Genomic DNA, 20,591 nt, shown 5'->3' on the forward strand with positions numbered 1-20,591 from the left:
AGTCTTTGGCAGGAACAAGAAATGCACATACCAACACTGATGGAAAGTGAGTGAGGAGGAGTGAGCAACACAATTTACAACATATTAGGCTAAGAGTAACAATAATGTAGTTTTACAAGAAGATACTACATATCTAAAACATAAATATATTTAAACTGTTTCTTTGGTAAACAATATAAAGTTGTTGCTTATAGCTAAATTCAGAGAGGATTAAATTTGCCTCTTATGGCCGACTGGGCTGGGGGACTCTAGCAATCCCAAATCACGTTCTTGTTTTCATTCATGTCCCCCTGCAATCTATTTTCCAAATGTAGCTTGAGGGAGATTTTCAAAATGCTAGTTTGATCATGCCACTGTGCCGGTGGGAACCATTTCCACCATTCAACAAGCTAACATGCCCCGTCTTCCTCTCTTGATTTTTTCCACATCATGCCTCCTTAGCCCTCTGAACTCCAACTACACTGCCCTTTCTTCCTCTTCCTCAAAATCACTGTCCTCCATCCTGCCACAGGGCCTTTGCACATCTTGTTCCCTTGGCCTGTTGGATTTTGTTTCCTTCATCTCCATTGAGTTAGTTCTCTCTCCTCAGATTTCATCTTCAGTGTTTTCCCTTCTACAGAATATTTTAGGACCCTTGTTATAGTCTGTCTTTTTGGCGCCTGCTACTCATCTGTGTTGCTGTAGTTCATCACTGTCTCCCCAACAAGGCCATCAGTTCTGTGAGTTCAGAAACGATCTTTGTTTATGGCCAGTTACCAGCTCAGCCTGTTGTTTGTTGAATGCATAGAAGTATGTGTATAAATTTGTAAATTGAATAAGAGATGAATAATGGCAGCTGAAGATGTTATTATCTGTTACTAATTGTGTGAAATAACGTTAAAGGGAAGTCAAAGGCAGAACTTTTTTTTTTTAAGATTTTACTTATTCATTTGAGACACAGAGATACAGAGAGAGAGAGCATGAGCAGGGGGAGAGGCAGAGGGAGAGGGAGAAGCAGGCTCCCCGCTGAGCCAGGAGCCTGATGCGGGTCTCGATCCCAGGACCCTGGGATCATGACCTGAGCCGAAGGCAGAATCTTAAGCATCTGAGCTACTCAGGTGCCCCTCAAGGGCAGAACTTTTTTTTTTTATGTTATGTTAATCTTAGTTTTTGATGTAGTGTTCCATGATTCATTGTTTGCATATAACACCCAGTGCTCCATGCAATACATGCCCTCCTTAATACCCATCACTGGGCCAACCCATCCCCCCAATGCCCTCCCCTCTAGAACCCTCAGTTTGTTTCTCAGAGTCCATAGTCTCTCATGGTTCATAAGGGCAGAACTTCTGATGATTTCTCAAATGAGGGAACTGATACTCAGAGGGGTTAAGAAATTTGCACATGGGAACGCCACTATTAAGTGACAGAGCTAGAATTTCAACTGAGATTTGTCCAATAGCACTGCTCTTCCTAAGAGCGGTTACATGTATAGAGCCTTTATGTAGACAATAAGCATGGCAAATATTGAGTACTCCATCCCCCTACTGAAAATCCACAAGGACCATTATGAATATTAAAGACTGACAATTCCTGGAGTAAGGAGATATGTTTAATTTAATATAACCCAATATCCCTTTCATTTGGTAATACCCACGAACAGAATTCTCCTTAGCAAATGCTGCTGTTCATTCCTTCATACACCCATTTGTCCTTCAGTTTGCTTGATCTATCCATATGACACTGATTATAATCCCATTACTAAATCATTCTTTCCGAAGAAGACATTTGCCGAATACTTCCATCTAGCTAGAATGAGAAGACAAAACTTACCCCTGTTCAAGATAAAACATTAAGTCTTTTGAAGTTAATTTGTCCTAACTTAGGGTCAAGTGTCTGGAGACATGGACTGCACTTAACATTCTTTCTGCCACAGATACACTTATAGCTTTGAAATAGTGCTCTGTTTCCCCCACATTATTTGGGCTACCAAATTGCACATAATGAAGCATCACCAAAGCTGGGATAGCAGTAAAAATTGGAACATTACATCTATTTTTCATGAGCAAAGGGAGACATTTGGTCAAATTCAGTCCAATTGCCAATGATAAAACATACCAGTGTCACCTTCAATAATTATTGAAGAACAAGACTTAACTATAAATAATACTACATCTATTTCATTTTTAGGCTATTTCATTTAAAGATTAATTCCTGCTAAACAGTTCTCAGTACTAGGGAAATTTGCCAAGACTCATTTCTTTAGAATGGACATGCATATACTGTACTTCTCCAAATTTCTCATAAGTTTAAATATATGGATTTTATGTTCTTAGGTAGAAAATTTTACCATACCCTATTCCTTTATACCAGGTATATTTATATCTATAAAAATATAGGTATATTGGGAAAAGTCTATGCATATCTATATGCTGACAGAAGGTGCCTTTAAGGATTTTTAGCCTAAATATGACTACGTAATCCCCAAAGTCCTACAACTATGTGATTTTGAGTTTGTAATAATTCAATGATATTCAATGTTGAATTCAATTCATTTGAATTCAACAATTCAATGATATATGCATTTCTTGTTTGAGTAAAAGGTTTGTAGTATTTTTAGTGAAAATCTTAAAGTTCATGCAAAATAGGGAAGAATTGAGTCTAAATTCAAATTTTTTTCTGAATTAACTGCTAAAAAATAGAAACAAAATTTTCATTGTGTCTGATTACGTGTATTTATTCAACAAACAGGCACTGGGGCATAAAGGAGGACTAGACATTATCCCTGCTTTCAAAGAACTCATGTCAGCTCCACATCAGAGACAAATAGCTGCGCACATACAGCACTGGGATTAGGGGCTGTAGGAAGGAGGGGGTGAGAATGGTGCTGTGGAAACACCTGAGGGGACACTGGTCTCCCCAAGATCAGGGAGTCAAACCACACCTCCCAGAGGAAGTGACGTCTAAGCTAAGGAGTTGAATTTAGAGTTGATTCTGTGTCTAACTGTTCTGGAATGCTGAAGAAATTGAGACAGGAGCCCCTGTGTCACCCTTAGTTAATTGAAAAAAAGAATCTGTAATTGCTTGTTAGTGAGTAGTCTTTTTATGGAAGCATTTTTGGCTATGGTTAGAAAAGAAGAAGATGCTGCTGTCTTTTCCTGGCTTTCATTTGCTTTGTCTGATTTCCTTGTACTTTACTGCCTTTTTCTATGAACCACCTGGGCCATATAGAGCCGCCTGAGAATTCTCTCCACCTAGTGTAGCACCTGAGCTTGAACAAGACATTTTTAGAAGTTCAGCTGAAGTGTGTTTTGTGTGTGAGAAGGTGTACGTGGCGGGAGTAGTGTGTCATCCGAGCTCTGTTGGGGTCAATGCCTGACCTCTGACCCTTCTGCAGGACTGTCTTTCCACCCGAGGGGCTGGCACCTACAGCCATGATTGCCCAGTGTGATCCTCTGAATCTGGAATACCCACAGTTCATTCTTTGTGGGACACTAACAGCAGAGGCCAGTGGCCTAATCTGGCCTACAGATATGTTTTTAAAATCAGGAAATTTCAGAAAAATCTGATTTCTGTCATTAACATAGCTAAACAGCAGAAGCAGCATGATCTCTGTCATAGAACCTTTCCTTTCAGGGTCTTGTTTCACAGCTAGTCAGCTTCCTGCCTTTAATTACCTGCTTGGCCCCCATCGGTGTTCGAATTGGTAACTCCTGATGTATAGTTGTGAAAGATGAGACCAGCTGCGGACTGATCTTAACCATGGTTGGGCTAAGCAGATTTTTTCCCTCTGGTCGTTTTGAAGTGATGCCTAGGACACTACTTAGTTTCCACTGAAGCTTCAAAGAGATACAGATATTTGGTCATGTCAGTGTCAAAGCAGAGAAAGCACATCTAAAGGTAGAGGCAGTAGGGCAGATCTTCCAGAAAGTAGAGGCACAAGCCCTGTAGCCTGAGTGTGAGTGTGGTGATGTTGAATCTGAACGACATCTTACTTCCCAGCTCTGGTCCCTCTGAGGCCCGGGTATACTTCCTGTCCTGTGTGCTATGGGACACCTGGAATTCCTCGTCCAGAATCCCATTTTACTCGAGCTCCTCAAGTGGACCCTTGTTTTTTGTAACTAAATAAATCTTAATTCAGAAGCAACATGGTTTTTATGATATTTTGTTTGAATGGGAAGATGGAACTTTGGGTTTCCAGTAATTTGTCATGAATACTCTAGTTGGATTAGAACAAAGCCTTGTAATCATCAGGTTGGGTATTCTAATTGATTATTAGAAACCCGTGGACTATGTTGAATTAGCAGAACAAAATCTTGTCATCACTGCATAGCGTTTTGACCTTTAAAACCTTGGATTCAAGCTTTCCTGAAGAAGTTGTATCTGTTCTTGAGTTGACATATTGAGATTGTACTGTGAAGTGATTCTGAATAAGCTAGAAAGTTGCCTGGCTTCTTAATCGTGACAGTTTTTTAAAATGTATTATATAATATTTTATACTTATAAAACAATGTGTTTGGAGCACAATAAACCAAACCCCCATGAACCCACCATCCAATTTAAGAACTGCAACATTACCATTTACTTATGTGTTCCTTCCCTATCTCTTCTCCTGCCTTTCCATTCCAACAATAACCACTGTCCTACAGGAATGAATGTACTTCATACATTTTCCACATACACTTCCTTTTCTCATAAAAAATAATTTTGTCACATTTGTATATATCCCTAAACAAGATATATTTTAGTTTTTGAGCATTATAAAAATGGCTTTATACCATATGTCTCTGCTTCCCAGCTTCTTCACATCATGGCACACGCTGAACTTGAAAATATTGTACAGTGCCTTGGGATAAATGCTATCTATGTCTCGTCACAAGACTCTAGCTACTATTAATTCCCAGAACAGAGGGGGTCAGGATATTAGGACCTCTGTAACCTAGTCACTGAGGCACACTACTTGGAAAGCACTGCTCTATGTAGTGTTCTCTCCACTTGATTTTTTCTTAGATCTATCTTAGATCTTTTCTTTCTTTAGATTTATGCACATTGCTTTTCACTGCTCTATCATAATCCTGTGTCAACACTCAGGAATTTCCATCTTATTCTGTTTAGACCCCCTCTTTACTTTTCACTTATACTACTGATAACACTAGCATACTGTGACTTACGGAAAACTGCTGAATTTGGTTTCATGTTTTTCTAGGATTCAGAGAGGTACTTTTAAATGTTGGTTTTAAAAATCTGTTTTGTTTTAGATTGGGTCTTGAGTATAAGGCAGCAAGAGATAGAATTAATTGGATCATTATATATAAATACAGCCTTTTCTATTTAATCATGTTGTTATGACAAAACAGCAATATGTACCAGTGAATCCACCTTCAGATCAGTAGAAATTGACTTTAGGCAAGCAAACCAGGGAGTTCTGAATTATGAAGATTTCATAATGACATTAATGTTTTTAATAGTTGATATATATTTGGATCTGAAATAACTGTATGATTATTTAGTTCAGCAAGGGCAAATATATTTCACTTCATGTTCTAAATCCATTTAATTGGTAGTGTTCATCTGGAGTACTATGGGAAAAATGTTTTCAATCCATTTCAGGGTCTTCGGCTAAGAATTCAGTGATCAATTATTGATGTCTGCCCTAGGTTTGCATAATGGAAGTAAGGACATATGTCCTAGGTATTTGCATTCCCCAATCTTCCTGTTTGCTTCTTCTATGATTATCTTGAACCCATCTTGATCATGTGAATATGATTTAATTTGTAGCTTACCCCTCTTGGAAAACCAAAGTCATAATTAAAAAAGTTAAAAAGCATCACATCACATAGTTGTGCCCTTTTCTCTGGTCATTTATTATGGTCTCTAATTACCTGCATTGTAGGATACTTTTCTCACAAGTATGCAAGATATTCCACTCCTTTGGTAAAGCGTCTTTAACCATCGTTATTGAGCCCCAAGCTGAAAAAGAGATAAAATGCCCTTTAGTATTCTTAGTTTCAGAGTTTTGAACTTAGCTTTACATAGATAGATCTTGTCCACTGTAATTTAAAACAATTAGAGCTACAAAGCTTCTTTAGAGTTTCCAGATCCTATTAAATGTTATTTTTAAGATAACATCTTTTCTTGTCCTTCATTTATGAATGTTTGATCAGGAAATGGTCATAAAAAGCTTCAAATCCCAATTGAATAATGCATTCTCAAAAGTAGCTGCCAAGTGTAAATACCACTGATATACATTCATGCATATGATAGTATATAAATAACCAGGAAAGCATAGCAAAGGTCAATCAATTATGTATAGGTCAGAATGCTTTCCATCTGGATTGAGTCATTTTAGCAAATGACATCATGTGTCCTTTGGAGTCTATTGTGAAATGTGGCTTGAGTCATTATAGATTGGCTTCTTCCCTGGGTTACCAGGATGGCAGTGGTAAGGCTCAATAAATAAATGTATTGGACTTTGCAGGAGCATATTTGCATAATTGGGGTGTAGTGATGAAGGCTTCTTAATCTAGAGAAAACCTTTGGGCCCTATCCACCAATTTCTAGTTTTTTTATCCTTCTTGGTTGATTTTTTTTTTTAAGGACTTGAAGACAAAAGAGTTGGAAATGAGCCAGATGTTCTTTATATAAATGCAGTGGATATCTTTCCATGAAATTGCCAGCAGGGAATCAATAGTAATAAATCTGGTACCCTTCTAATCTCTTTAAACTTCACCATTGCTTTTCTGGAATTGTGCTACTTGGACCCTGTAAATTTGGTTTATAATTTATATTTGATCTGATGGGGAGTGGTCTCACCAGATTGCCAGACTCTAGAGTGACTGGCAGGATGGGATGTTGTATGAGATGGAAGGGATGTTGGCATTTTCCAGTTGGCGCAACAGGAACTGAATTTAGCTTATAGACCAAGTGATAAAAGTAGCTGCCAAGTCCAGTCATTTCTGATTAGTCAGGGCCTAAGGAGGTAAATGTTACTTGACAGAATTTAATGTGTGATTTTTCCCTCCCTTCGGGATATTTTGAAAATGTTAAAAAGTTGTTGTTGTTGTTGTTTAAAATAGGATGACTTATATAAGAAGGACTTAGAGTCAAAATTCATGTCATGTTTTATAGGCATTTATAGTTGGAATCTAAGTTTGGTTCTGAGATCTTAGAAGGAAGAAGGCTTGGGCGTCTTTAGGAATGATGAAAGGAAATGGTCCTTGTCTTTAGGGAGATTATAGTCTAGGGGGAAGACAGACATGCAAACACATTACCACAGTATAAAATAATAGCTCTAATAAGATATATGTGTAAATCCAGGCAGGACTGATATTTCTGTCACTTATTTATATTATACTATCCTTTACTTACTTATTTGGACCCTAAATGGCTGAGAAACATGCCTATACTTATTCTTATTATCAGGGTACTTTGAAAGTGAACTTTTAGTTTTCAAGATGGCTACCCTGTGTTTTTATTATCCAGGTAATGTGGCTTATCCAGAAGTAATGTGGCTTCCTTCTTTTGGAATGGTACTTACTGTTCTGTATACAACCCAAAGCCTTAACTTCTAGTAAAACTCCACAGGTTCCTAGGGACTATTCTTTGATCACATCTACATGGACACCAAAACAAATGGGGAAAAAATGAATATAAAGTTCAAGTTGCAGTTGTTTCTTGTGGTAACTAACAGCTGATTTGCAAGGTTTTATCTTCTTCCCTCACTATTATCTTTGAGATTGTAATCTGTGGTCACAGATTGATCAGCTGGTTCAGGGTGGTGTAGATCATTCACACAGAAAGGGGCCTATTTGACCACCTGGCCGACTTCTGCTTATATCTCATTTTATAAAATCACTCCTAGTTGTAAGGGGTCCTGGAGAGAGGGGGTTATTAACAGAGACTGGGTCGACCAATCAGTGACTGCCAAACTTTCTTATTATCCAAAAAATAACCATTGTCAATACTCTACCTACTATTTTTGCAGTGTTTTCCTTCTTAATAATACCATGAATCTTTTTTTATGTTATTAAATATTCTACCACCTAATTTTTAATGTCCACATAATATTTCTCTTTATGCCTATACCATAATTAATTTGGACAATCTTCTTTTGTTTGAAATTTAGGATTGCCAGTTTTTGCTATTATAAATAGTACAGTGGGAAACATTCTTGTAGTTATATCTTTTTCAGAACTCTTTTAACCTTTTTTCTTTCATTTTGATTCTCTCTTTAAAAAAATCAGCAAATAACGATGTAAGTAAATATTTAGTTACTCTCTTTAAACAGAGTCTGGGGAGAGGAATTTTTTTTTTTTTTTGAGAGAGAGTGAGAGAGCATGCACACATGCACATGAGCAGTAGGGGAGGGGGAGAATGAAAGGGAGAGAGAGAATTTCAAGCAGGCTCCTCACCCAGTGTGGACCCTGATCTCACAACCCTGAGATCATGACCTGAGCCGGAAACCAAGAGTCTGATGCTCAACTGACTGAGCTACCCAGGCACCCTGAGGAATTCTTTAATAACTCAGATAACTTAGATTATTCTACAGGATGCAAAATATCTTATTGATTTGGCAAAATCAGAGAAGCAATTGGTAAATAGAGAGGAGAGGGAGGAGGGAAGTGACCAATTTTCTGATGGAATTAACTGAGTTGGTTCAGTTAAAATGGCTTTAATGAGTTTTACAGGTCTGATTAAGGGCATCTGGCAGTAGATTAATTTTCAGAATCCCCCTTCTGCCTGAAAATATATTTTCATCTGACATTGTGTTTCTTTTTGTACAAAGGTTGTCAAATGAGAATGTGAAGGTAGCTCATCTCACAACTCACCTGCCAGAATGTGTTGTAGGCATGTTGAGGTTGAAAGCCTGGCATCCATACCAGCTAAAAGCAGACACTATAGAGAAGTTTGGCTTCCAGAAGAGTAAAATGGAAAATGCTGACACTATCCACCACTGCCCCCAACCCTGTCACTGCTGTGGTCTTTGGGAGGGGATTAATGGTGCTTTTCCTTGTTTGAGAACTAAAAAGGGATCAGCAAAACCGAGCATCAGGCAGAGAGTTCTGGTTCTTGCTGAGTACATTACCTCTTAGAACGGGGTTTTAAATGTCAATGCTTTTTCTAATGTATGTGAGGAATCCTAATTGAGAAACTGGCCCATATGCTTAGACTATATCCAACTCTGTTTCTTTTTTTAATGCTGCAAAATAAGGTTAATTTTTATGGTGAATATTTTATGGCCTGCTTTCTGTTATGTGCCAGACAAATTGAAGGCAATGCATACTGATGGGTGGTGAAGATAAAAGAGCAGTGTTGACCTTTTGGTAAATCATTCATCAGACTGCTTCATCTGTAAGTGGTTTTCCAGTTGCACCTCATATTTGCTAATCACTGCATTTGACTCTTAATTCTACAGGGGCTGGTTGTCTTGTGGATTGCCTTTTCTTCCCCCCACCCCATCTAACCCCCCCCTTTTTTTAAACTTTGGTTATTAGTATTATAGCTATTTCATTACCTGTTAGTTCCTCCACCAGAGGGGGCTTGTGGGCAGAGAAACACTGGGAATTAATAATTCAGTCTCTTTTTGTCTCTCTTCCCTGTGACTCTTAAGGTTTCTCCTCAGAAGCTGAGATGTACTTTAAGCATTCCATTCACTTACTCTCCTTTGAGTTTTCTTGTTCCCAATGAAACTGAGTTACAACGACTGTCTTTGGCAGTGATCACAGAATAGAATAGTGAACTAACTGGTGTTAATGGTTTAGCACCAGTATAATTTTTGGCTTCCGTGTTGATCAAAGTCCCATTGGGGAAACCAAAAGTGAGAGCAAGAATAGCCTCTTAGTTTAACCCTGGTCAAATAGTAGAAACTATGGAATTTATTATTGTGAAAACATAATCTGTATTCTGGACCCAAAGTGGATCCAAGGCTGGGCATCTCACAGAATCAACTTCACCAATGTTGTGGGCCTCTGTGGTTCTTCATTTCTTGACACTTCTGCTTGATTCTGGCCAATCCCTAGAGTTCGGAAGTGTGGTTAATACAGAAGACGCTTTGGGGTGCTAGGGTGGCTCAGTCGATTGAGGGTCTCCCTTCGGCTTAGGTCATGATCCTGGGGTCCTGGGATCAAGTCCCACGTGGGGCTTATTGCTCAGTGAGGAGTCTGCTTCTCCCTCTGCCTGCCACTCCCCCTCCTTGTGCTCTCTCTCCCTCTGTGTTAAATCAATCAATCAATCAATCTAGGAAAAAAAATACAGAAGACCCTTTAAGTCTGAATTAGCCTACAAGATATATAGGACAACATGGACATGCTTGGCATCGGATCTAGGCAAGAACATTTAGGGAAAAGATTCTGCCTTAGGACTGAAAGAAATTGACCTTTGTCTACTAGGGAGTCCAGCCATTTATAGTGCTGTGCTGATTAACCCCACAGAAGTTGTTTCTTAATTATGTATTTTAAGGTTTTTGAACTAGGGACTGTGTTCCGTCTCTAGGGACTACTAGCATTTTGATATTTTGATTGCAATTAAATGGAAATTAGAAACACTGAGAGACAGAAACTAATCAGAAGTGTTTCACTGTTCCTTTATTCCCAAATGCAGTGTTGAGAAATATCCAGATACTACCTGCACTCTTCCTGTCTCCTGCTTAAACCTGAGATTCTTCCACTGGGTGAGTGGTCCTGGGCCCAGATTGGCATTGCCCATTTGGTTGATGAGGGCAGTTTGACAGTTTTTGCTGGTACACTTGCTGCTGAGTTTTTAAGGGCATGACCATAACACCTTTTTGGAAGTCTGTGTGTGTGGTGGGGTAGATGTGGGGGTGCATGTCCCTTTTTTATTATTTTCTTAAAACACCAGTTATAGTTTTATGGCTGCAGCCAATCATAATACTTTTACCTTTTTTTGGATAACAAAGAACATACTTCTTTCTATTCTCTTGTAAAAACACGAAAAAGCAAGAAACATGATTTCTAAAAAGCAGCTTCTTTTAACAGGGAAATCTCAGAAGTTACATTTTTTTTTCTCCTTTTGTTAGAGATAGAAAGCCAGCCTTTGGGGGAGGGACACTTAGGTCCCAGAGAAACAGGCAATAGTGATAGTCTATTAATACCAGATTGTTCTTATGAGAAGAAATAATTTTTACATGGTGGTGACATTTTAAGCTTTAAAAGGAGATTTTCTGTAATGTTTTCCATAACAATATGGCCCAGAAGTTAGTCTGGGAGGAGGCATATGAATTAAAATGAATTTTTGGAATCTTGCTTATTGAAAATGCTGATGCTGTCAAGTGTGACTTATCTCACCATCCTGCTCCAAACCTACAGACTTCACTAGACTCACATCTACCCTTGCCCCTTTTCCTTAAGACTCAGAGACCAAGAAGAATTTCCTGCATCTTTAAACTCATCTGTGAATGTTCCCTTCACCTTTTACTCTTTTACACTATCCAATATGGTAACCACTGGCCACGTGTGACTATTTACATTCAAATTAATTTAAATTAAACAAAATAAAAAAATTATTTCCTTAGTCACACTAGCCTCTTTTCAAGGGCTTGATAGGCACCTATGGCTATTGGCTATCTTATAGAACAGCATGGCTGTAGAACATTTCCATCATCACAAACAATTCTGTTGTGACAGCCCTGCTCGGATCCTCTTGGACATCCTCTTAAGGATATTGCTTCCCTCTCACCCTCTCAGGTGGTCACTGTTTCTTCTCAGTGTCTGGAGTGGAGTTGGTGTCATTCTTCATCCTCATCACCACTTCTAGATAGCTTCTTTTCTCTTCATGCACAGAAGCGCCTTGAAAGCAGGTGCTATTGGACTATACCCTACTGCCTACTCTTCTGAATGTATTGAAAATTTTACCCCCAGCTCACTCTTCTGTCTTTATGCCCATCACCCTCCTGCCATCATTGTTGGTAAAAAATATCCACATGGAAGACTCATCTCTGACCTCTCGTTTCCTTGAGTTTCTCACTGGCAAATGTCTCCTTCTCTACCTATTGGTCATACTCCAGACCAACGGCTCTCAACCTGGGAAGCTCCCCTCTCCTAGAGGGAATTTGCAAATGTAAGGAACACTACAGGCCTTTAGAGGGTAGGAATTAAGGATGCTCCATGTCATTCAGTACCCAAGAGAGTTCTACATAATAAAGAATTGTTGCATCCCAAATGTCATAGAGCCCTTGTTAAGAAACATTTTGCTGGGGTGCCTGGGTGGCTCAGTCGGTTAAGCGTCTGCCTTCAGCTCAGGTCATGATCCCAGGGTCCTGGGATGGAGTACCGCATCGGGCTCCCTGCTCGGCGGGGAGCCTGCTTCTCCCTCCGTCTGCCACTCACCCCTGCTTGTACTCTCTCCCTCTCCCCCTGTCCAATAAATAAATAAATAAAATCTTAAAAAAAAAAGAAAGAAACATTGTGCTGACTTTCAAAATGCATTTCAAAACATCTCTCTGACCACCACCTCCTGTCTTTCCAAGGACGTCATCTCATGTGACACCAACATTCCTACTCCAATAGGAGTTCTTTGACTCCTTGGGGCCTCCAGTCTACGGACCCACTGTTACTCTTCACTAATCATTATTCCTCTCATGCCCTCACTTCCCTTCTCACCAAGTTTAGGTGCTGTCTTCTCCATCATCCTCATCTGGCATAACTCTTGACTCTCACTGAGCTTTCTGTTTGCTTTGGGTCTGAGTGCAGAGAAGAACGCTAAGTTTTATGGACTTACCTTAAATTTATGTCCACTAATTTCAAGTAGATCCTCTGCTCCACTTGGCAGTCCTACCTTATTTATTTAGTACTCCTACTTTCTGAGACAACTCTTTTACACCTTCACCTATGCCTCAAACCTCCAACTCCCATCCCCAATTCTCCCACTCAACTGATGCCCTCACTTCATATTTCATTGGGGAAATAGAAACAATCAGAGCAAACCACCTCAGCTCCTCCAGCAAATTTGCATTCCTACCTGTTTGCAAATCCTGGTAAAGGTTTTTTTTCATTTGCATTCTTTTCCTACTCTGAGCCATATGATGATTCAATTCTCTCACTGCTTTTCTCTATTTGAAAGATTGGGAAAGCTTCTTTTGTACAGTGTCCCATAACATCATTTGGCTTTCATTTGATATAAACACATCATTCACATATTAATTATGTCTTTGTTCTTTTCTCATTAGTCCATAACAATTAAAATAGACCATTACTCTGCCACACTATGAGTTTTTATGATGTCATATCAAAGTCTCCATTAATTAAATAACTTTATAAATTAAAGCCTTATTTGGTGACAATATCTTTCAGTTGCAAATCATCTCCACTAAAGAGCACAATGGCAGGCTTGGGACAATTTTAACATTAGGACATACTAGCCTAACAGCCAGATGTGCTTACTGCACATTCAAAGTTAAAAGCTGTCACTTTAGGTGATCGTTTGGTGCCAATGACACTGAGAGCAGAAAAGAGTGGATGGGGGTGGGGAAGGACATACTCAGGCACTGCCATTGGAAAGCACAGCTCAATTATCAGGTTGTCATTTAGATTCTTTAGATTGTTCATTGGATTGATCCACAAATTAAAATAAAAATTCTCCCAGGATGTTTGGAGCTATGAGACTGTGTCATTGGATTTCAGTTTGAGAGGCACTGACCTGCAGGGTAAAGTTCAAATTTCTTACCTGAAAATACAAGGCCCTCATTTAACTGGAGGGTGAATTTGAGTGGAACGGGAGTAAGATGAAGGCAGTGAGAGAGAAGTTATTAATGCGGTTGTCGTGGGAAGAGATGAAGAGAGCTGGAGTGGGGAAGCGGTGCAGGAAAGGGAGAGATCAGAATAAGAGCGGTATCAGATAGAAATGAAAAACATAGTGGGGTAAGGGGGGAGAGGGAAGAACAGAGCATCAGAGGTAGATGACAGATAGATTCTTTTATATTCATATTATAGGTAAGGAAATACAATAGTGGACTGGACATCTTGATTTAGGATTTTATGTATAGGTGTTATTTTATAAGAATTTATTACCTTCCAGCTTTAAGAGAATATAGTTTGCTGATGTGTCTAAACGACTTATCAAGAATAGCAAAATTATGAGCATAAGCTGGATACAGCAGTGCTTGCTGTGGTGTGCAGTACTTGATACATTTGGATAATCCCTAATTCTGGGGAAATTGTAAATCAGTTGGATGGTTGGAATAAGGCCAAACATATCAGGAATCATAATGCGAAAATGATTAATTTTAGCTGTCAGTAGACGAAGATTTTTAAGTTGGATGGGGAAGGGAAAACAGGTCTCTTTACTCTTTATAAACTATTTACAAGGTACACACTTATTAGGGATAGGAAGATTGAAAGAAAATAGTTGGAAATTGATATAATAATATTCCATGCAAATACCTTTCAAAAGAAAGCTGGTAGATGCTGTATTAATATTAGATAAAATGTGCTTTATTTTTAATTATTATTATGTTATGTTAATCACCGTACATTACATCATTAGTTTTTGATGTAGTGTTCTATGATTCATTGTTTCCATATAACACCCAGTGCTCCACGCAGAACGTGCCCTCTTTAATACCCATCACCAGGCTGACCCATCCCCCCACCCTCCTCCCCTCTAGAACCCTCAGTTTATTTCTCAGAGTCCATAGTCTCTCATGGTTCGTCTCCCCCTCCGATTCCCCCCCTTCATTCTTCCCTTCCTGCTATCTTCTTCTTCTTTTTTTTTCTTACCATGTATTGCATTATTTGTTTCAGAAGTACAGATCTGTGATTCAACAGTCTTGCACAATTCACAGCGCTCACCACAGCACATACCCTCCCCAATGTCTATCACCCAGGTACTCCATCTCTCCCACCCCCCACCACTCCAGCAACCCGCAGTTTGTTTCCTGAGATTAAGAATTCCTCATATCAGTGAGATCATATGATATATGTCTTGCTCTGATTGACTTATTTAGCTCAGCATAACAAAATGTGCTTTAAAACAAAAAGCATTATTATAGTTAGAGAGAGTTATTATTTAATGATAAAAGAACAATTTACTAGGAAGATATATTAATCTTGAACCTACACTACCGGGCAGCATCATTTCAAAAATATATAAAATAAAAATCAACAGAATCATCATGAGATATTGAGAATATAAGTAATCAGAATCAGGCAGTTCCAAACATATTCTCTCAGATACTGATAAATAAAATAACTTAAAAAATTAGAAAGGATAAAGAAGATTTAAATAATAGAACTGATTAGCTTGATCAAATGGACACATATAGGACTTAGAACTCCATTAGCAGAGAATATTTACATGGAGAAAGTTTGAATACTGATGAATACAAATTCTTTAGACTACATTTTTTTATCCCAGAGAAGAAAAAATTCAGAGGTGAAAAACCAATAAACATCAAAAATTTCATACATTTGGAAACTCAAGGTCATACTTCCAAATGATTTTTGAGTCAAAGAAAAGTGATGAGAGAAATTAGTAGATACTTTATTTTAAATCTTGTGGGGTATAGTTAAAGGGATATGCAGAGGGACACTTACAGATTCACAAATTCATGTATTAGAAATAAAAGAATGCTGGTTATTTGTGAGTTAAACATTCAACCAAAAAGGCATAAATAGCAGAGTAAACCAGATACAGGTGAGGGATAATGCAAAATATGACAAAAACAAATGAGATCGAATACAAAAGGAATAGTAGAAAAGATCAACAAAGCAAAAGATGATTCTTTGAAAGATGCTCCAAACACATACACATCTGGCAAACATGATCAGTTACAGAAGCAAAGAGGGAGGGGAGGACACAAATAATATTAGAAATGAAAAGGGAATCCTAAGTATAGACAGAGTAGACATTACGAGGTCAAAAGAATATACTGTGAATAACTCGATGGTACTATATTTGAAAACATATGTTCTAATATGTGAGGGAGCCCAGTACACAGATGATAATATACATTCTAAGCTTATGTCCCAACAAGAGACATGAGAAACATGATGTCTAACTTGAGTCTGCACCGTAGACCACTCGGCCATCCTGACACACCTACCTGAGGTCTAGCCGAGTTGGGTTTGAGTCTGTCTTCCTGGAATAAAAAATCATTCATTTGTACAAATATTTATGAACACTTATTGTCTACTTGGACTTGTGCTGCTGCTAGCTTATATTTTCATGAGGGAGGTAGACATTAAGCAAATCAATACAAAAATAGATATTTACAACTGTGGTAAGTGAAATAGGAAAGGTAAGAGCATTTAACTGAGGAACCAAATCTTATTAGGGTAAAGGGCAGATTAGCAAAGGTTTCCTGGAAAAGTGACAGTGAAGTTGTGACCTAAGTTATGAGCAAGAATTATCCAGGCGAGAAAGTGGTACAGAGTCCGAAGACATAGATCATAGAGTGGGGGGGTAGAAAGGTGTGAGATTCCATTTTGGCAATTGCCATTGGAATATGGTAAGTGTTTGTATGAGCCAAATGCATTAAATTCACACATCTCTGTAAAACACAAACACATTTTCACTTGTTAATAGATTTATGTAAATGCTTAAGAATATAATCCGTAGAGAAAGTATAAAAACAAGGATGGGAAGGAAATAAACCAACTTCATTCAGAACAGTGATTGCTTCCAGAGAAGGGAGAGCAGAGGGCCTTCTTCTACAACCATCCCTTGTTATTGGCAGTTACCTTCCTGATAGGAAGTATGAAGTTAGCCAGTCGTGTGTTTGGTAATTTCTTTACGTAAGTGTTGGCCTTAATCTGCAATGGAGCCCTTAATTATAAAACATCAGGCAGGAAGTGAAACTTAGCGATGCCATTCTGAAGGGAGCAGTGGTTTAGACGGTACTACTCAAAATGGGAAGAGGGAGGTGCCGAAATCGAGAGTAAGGGTTTAGAACTGCACTGTCCAACATGGTAGCCACTAGCCTCACGTGCCTGTTGAGTACTTGAAATGTGGCCAGTGTGAACTGAGACATGCTCTAAGTGTAAAATATACACCAGATTCCGAAGACAATATTTTAAAAAATGCAAAATACCTCAATAATATTTTTATAATATTAATGTAATATATTATACGAACAAATTAGTTATAAACATATTAATATTATAATATAGTAATTACACAATATAATGTTAGAATGATATGATTGTGGATATATTGGGTTATATGAAATATTATTAAAATTAACCTAGGGCGCCTGGGTGGCTCAGTTGGTTAAGCGACTGCCTTCGGCTCAGGTCATGATCCTGGAGTCCCGGGATCGAGTCCCGCATCATCGGGCTCCCCGCTCAGCGGGGAGTCTGCTTCTCCCTCTGACCCTCCCCCTCTCATGCTCTCTCTCTCTCTATCTCATTCTCTCTGTCAAATAAATAAATAAATCTTTAAAAAAAATAAAATTAACCTACCTGTTTCTTTTTACATTTTTTAATGTGGCTCCTGGAAAGTTTAAAATTATGCAAGTGGCCAATATCACATACCTATTGGACCACGCTGGTTTGGAAATTTTTGTAGTGATTTGGCTTTGCCACAGTATCCAAGTGCATCTTTTAGTTGTATTTTACAAATGTGTCATCAGCCCACAGTGTATTGGGAATGAAAGATATAGTCCACTGGTATTATATCACAGATAATTTGCAGAGCTCTGCTTTATACCATTCGTATCTTCCAGAGTGCTTTAGCTGCTGCTGTGCTTACTGTAGAAAATGAATTTATTGTCAGTTTCCTAGAGCTCTGTGAAATATTCTAAAGAAGTGACTGTTAAATTGATTTGGCCCCCTGAGTATAAAAAAAGTGATTGATAATGATGTTCTCAAATAATCCTCAGATTTGCTCATATTTATTTTCAGTTACATACCTTGTATATTGGAATTAGAGAGACATATAACAAAAACTATTGTAAAGGATACACTTTTTAAAAGTCCGATTGAAGGATCTGTTTGACATCCACCAGTGGTTGTTTTAAGAATTGAAAAACAGAGGGTGGGGAAGCTCATATTTCAAATTAGTTACTTTGCAGCATTGATAATATACTTAAGTAATTGTCTTCCTTAGGTTTTGTTCTATAAAATTGACTTATTTTCGTCGGAATGGACTAGTTAACATTGGACTTTGAGTTTGGCACACATGAGCATGTGATTTACAGGGCAATTTTTCTCATCAAAACCTGGGCAGAACCATTTATTTTAAAACCAATATTTATTTTACAATGGGAAGATGGAGCAGATTAAAGGAGCATAAAACCATGATAAATCACCCAATCTTTATCCCATAGAAAATCTTTTAAATGGTTCTTAAAGTAATGGCAGTAAAACCGTCTCAGAGAGTTTGTATTTGGATGGTTTTCTAGCATATGGTATAGTTATGTAGATTAAAATCTAATTAACGAGGAATTTATAAATTTCAGACATTGTCTGTGTGATTCTTTTTCAATAAAAAGTTAAGTGTCTTTTCTCCTTAGCCAAGTTTCTGAGTCTCGCTCATGAGTAAAGAGAATCTAGTCTGAAATTTTCAGCTATTGCAAATCAAAGGCCCAGGAAATGAAATCTCTTTTAGTTTTTAATTAATTAATTAATTTATTTATTTATTTTAAAGATTTTATTTATTTATTTGACAGAGAGACACAGCGAGAGCAGGAACACAAGCAGGGGGAATGGGAGAGGGAGAAGCAGGCTTCCCGCCGAGCAGGGAGCCTGATGTGGGACTCGATCCCAGGATCCTGGGATCATGACCTGAGCCGAAGGCAGACACTTAATGACTGAGCCACCCAGATGCCCAGTTTTTATTTAATTTAATAATTGATTTTTATATCAAAGTTTAAGAACATGTATATTTATGCTTATAGATTCTTATGCAAGAAAAGAATTTTTATAACTTATCTCATTTTGTTTGATTTAGTTTCCATTTATATCTTAGGTTATAATAATTTCTGTAGTTAAAGATAATGGAGCTACATTTCTCTGATAGTATTCTTTAGTACTTTTGTAATGATAAGTGAAATTATATCCCATAGAATCTTTGGACTGGTTAAAGAATGCTAAAGGGTAGAAAATAATTGAAATGGAAGAGATCTGCTTATAGTCATGGTGTGGGGGTCTGTGTCCTATTATGGTTGGTGTCCTATTGTGAATGTTCTGTCTCTAGTGAATCGTAGACTCTTGGTCAGTGGTTGGCGAACTTTTTCTGAAAAGGACCAGAGACTAAATATTGTGGACTTTCTTGGTCTCTGTTCCAGTCATTCAACTCTGCTATTACTGGGTGAAACCAGCCTTAGGCAATATATAAATGAATGGGTGTGTGCCTACCCAACAATTGACCCAACAATTCTGTATCTGGGAATGTTCCCTGGGAAATAATCGGAGGCTTTGGCAGAGAAGTGTGTACAAGAATCTCTATCATGGTATTGCTTCATAGCATGGAAAGCTATTTATGAGCCCTGGTTAATTAAAAGGAAAACAGTAAGACAGAACTTCAGGTGTGCTCCTACTTTGCTGTAACATAGGCCTGTATGTTGGGTTGGACCATGGAAATGCAGAAGAAGAAGGAGACGGATTTCCTCTGAGGAACTTGGAACATTGTTGTTCTATTGGCAAGGCTGTCCCTGTTATGGCAACAGTTGCAGAGAGGTGCAACCAGCACAAGCTGTGTTTTTTCCCATTGGTGACTCCATCCTCTCTGGTGCAGTTTAACATTCAGTTCATCAAATGAACTCCTCTTGTTGAGATTCCTTACCCAGACAGATTGCTGTCTGGGATTTGGCATTGCAGGGAGGACATCTTCAGGAAGGGAATGTACTGGTCATTCTGACATCTGTGTGGAATATAGGCTGCAAATTGCAGAGTCCTCCTTTGACATTCTGGGTTTATGCGTTGGTCTAGTGAGCTTGTTTACTGAAGTCCACCTCCTGAGAGATGGACTCTGTACCGTGTGCCAAGAACAGCGAGGCTCAGGGTGCCAAAACCCGGTGAAGGACCTTCCTCAGGTATGATTGATGACCTTCAGTCGGGCCCTCCTGCAGGCGGCATTCCATATTTCCACACAGTAGAATGCTTGAGCCTTTTCCTATTTGAAATTTTGCCCCTTCCCACTTGCAAGTTCTGCGCTTCTTTGGTTTTTCTCTCTTCAGCCCTGGCTTGCTCGGTTTTCCTTATTGCACAGTGGGGAGAGACCGGTGCACAGGAGACATTTCTGCTGCTGGTATTTTACTTTCTCCTGGAGTTTTTGTGGGATGACATTGATTTCGAGTGCAGAGAGCGCTCAGCTTTGGAGCAGGCCTGTGGAGAAGCAGAGTCCCTCGGGCCTGCTGTGAGGCCAGAATCCCCTTGTCCCAGTGACAGGGATTGGCATTTGTGTGAGACTGTGGGACATGCTCCTAATGCCAGGAGCTTCTGGCGGTGACAATCAGCGTGAGGAAAGGCAGCGGACCATTTCTCCACCTGAGGGAGGCAGACATTTTGTGAGCTCCCATGATTTTTCTCCTCAGACTCTGAAATAGCATTTCACTGTATTTTGATACAAATGTTCAAACTACACATTAGGGATAATTTCTACCTCATCTCGGGGACAAGTCAGAATGATCGTATCTCCATTAGAGAAAACGAAGAGGCCTC

The 20,591-nt window shown here is 38.7% G+C and overlaps 1 protein-coding gene across 3 annotated transcripts in view; it reads left to right on the top strand.

The window, feature by feature from the left end:
- Positions 1-20,591, top strand: part of FHIT (fragile histidine triad diadenosine triphosphatase) — a 1,452,058-nt gene that overhangs the window by 246,806 nt on the left and 1,184,661 nt on the right. For 2 of the 3 annotated variants that reach the window (XM_088027739.1, XM_088027745.1), the window contains one exon: positions 10,576-10,645. The exons of the other annotated variant lie outside the window; for it this stretch is intronic. The gene's annotated coding sequence lies outside the window, so the exon portion shown is untranslated. The remainder of the gene's footprint in view (positions 1-10,575; positions 10,646-20,591) is intronic. 3 annotated transcript variants of the gene reach the window in all.

This window comes from Eumetopias jubatus, unplaced genomic scaffold, assembly GCF_037043125.1.
Source record: "Eumetopias jubatus isolate StellerSeaLion01/CBP00866 unplaced genomic scaffold, mEumJub1_p1.0 scaffold_1, whole genome shotgun sequence".
Classification (NCBI taxonomy): Eukaryota; Metazoa; Chordata; class Mammalia; order Carnivora; family Otariidae; genus Eumetopias; species Eumetopias jubatus.